We start from the raw sequence: 1,825 nt of genomic DNA on the forward strand, positions 1-1,825 counted from the left end.
GCCACCGTACTTGTCTTTACCCCCTTCCACTTTCCACTTCAGTTTGTATTACACGACTAGTCCCTCAACACCACTTCTATATCACCACTTCTGTATCACCATTTGAGTAATTTAGCATAACCCTTTCATCACCATGCTTGTCTTCATCTCCTTCCACTACAGTTTGTGTGTCACGACTAGCCCCTCAACACCACTTCTATAAATCGCTTCTATATTACCCCTTCATTATTAACACTTCATCATCATCATCACCACCACTATTACCCACCACCACCACCGTTACCTTCATCACCATACTCGCATTTCCTCACCTCACTTCAATATAATTTTTTTAAGGTCACCAAAAAAATTTACTACTGAAAATAAAAGAAAAAAACAGGAATGGCTAATCCCTAATCCTCGGTCATTTAAAAGCCAACTGGTCCTCTTAACACCCTGGAGGAAGACTAGGAGGAGGAGGAGGAGGAGGAGGAGGAGGAGGAGGAGAGAATGCAAGATAAAGTTACGATGACATAAAAACAGTTGCCAGAAGGGGGGGGAGGGGAGAGAGAGAGAGAGAGAGAGAGAGAGAGAGACTGTGTCACATTACACCTGCCTCGGCTATTTAACCTTCCTATCTGTGTGTGTGTGTGTGTGTGTGTGTGTGTGTGTGTGTGTGTGTGTGTGTGTGTGTGTGTGTGTGTGTGTGTTTATACTACTATTATTACTACCACAACAACTACTAACACCATCACCACCATCACCACCACCACCACCACCACCACCACCACCACCACCACCATCATCACCAAACCCACCACCTCATCACCACTACACTTATGCCTGCAAGCGCGATCTTTATTTACATTAGGAAATCCCCTCCCCAAGCACACACACACACACACACACACACACACACACACACACACACACACACACATGCACACACATATGCACACACACGTAACATTCTGAAATAAACACATCTAATCTCTCTCTCTCTCTCTCTCATCTTTAACTAATATCATAATCATTTTGTACACCTCGAAAGTCTATTCACGAACGAGATAACAATAAGAGCAAACAACTATTTTCTTTTCCTTTTTCTTTTTTCAATCTTTTCCTCTTATACTGTTTTTTTTTTTCTATTTCATACGTACGTTTTATATGTCTAGTTTCATTTGCATTCCACTACGAGTTTTTCTTTCCTTTCCCCGTTCCTTATATATCCTTTTTTCCTGGCCTTCTATCTTCGTGCACTTCATTATTTATTTTTTTATCAATGTCTTAAATATATATATCTCACGTACATGGAGCTTATCTATTCTTTCCCCTTTTCTTATCCTCGCTTTCGCTTTTCACTTTCTTTCAATTCAATAAACCGTTTCCTGCATTTCATTATATTTTCCTTGATCCTTAGTGTATATTTTCCCTGGCTTTCTTTTTTATCAATTTTTCTTTCCTCTTATCTACCTGTCCGCACACCTTTCCTCGTTACTGTGAGAGCCAGCAGGTGTGAGCGGCGCCACGCAGACACTGGCACTGGGCACATAGGCACCACTTGAGGGCCACTGATGCCAAGGAGACGACCAGCACCCCCCTCACCCCTCCCTCCTCCCCCTCACCTCCCCCACACACTTACAAACATTCATACACACACACACACACACACACACACACACACACACACACACACACACACACACACACACACACTATGACATCTCTTTCTTTCCTCTTCCTCTCTCCCTTTTCTTCTCCTTCCCATTTTTATTCTTCTTTTTGCTTCCTCATTTATCTCCTTTTATCTCTTTTTTTCTCCGCAATTTGTCTATTTCTCCTTGAT

The 1,825-nt window shown here is 42.2% G+C and overlaps 1 protein-coding gene across 2 annotated transcripts in view; it reads right to left on the reverse strand.

Annotated features, from left to right (window-relative positions):
* The window catches only part of LOC126997550 (protein espinas-like), a 154,980-nt gene extending 153,463 nt beyond the window's left edge, over nt 1-1,517 (reverse strand). Inside the window, exons 1-2 of one of the 2 annotated variants that reach the window (XM_050858718.1) lie at nt 1,453-1,517; nt 1-356 (exon numbers count right to left, since the gene is read on the reverse strand). The exon at nt 1-356 is cut by the window's left edge and continues 462 nt beyond it. The gene's annotated coding sequence lies outside the window, so the exon portion shown is untranslated. Of the gene's footprint in view, nt 487-1,452 lie in introns of those variants that run through there. The other variant, XM_050858717.1, reaches the window with a different exon arrangement.
* Nucleotides 1,518-1,825: the final 308 nt, after the last annotated feature.

Source organism: Eriocheir sinensis, chromosome 12 (assembly GCF_024679095.1).
Source record: "Eriocheir sinensis breed Jianghai 21 chromosome 12, ASM2467909v1, whole genome shotgun sequence".
Classification (NCBI taxonomy): domain Eukaryota; kingdom Metazoa; phylum Arthropoda; class Malacostraca; order Decapoda; family Varunidae; genus Eriocheir; species Eriocheir sinensis.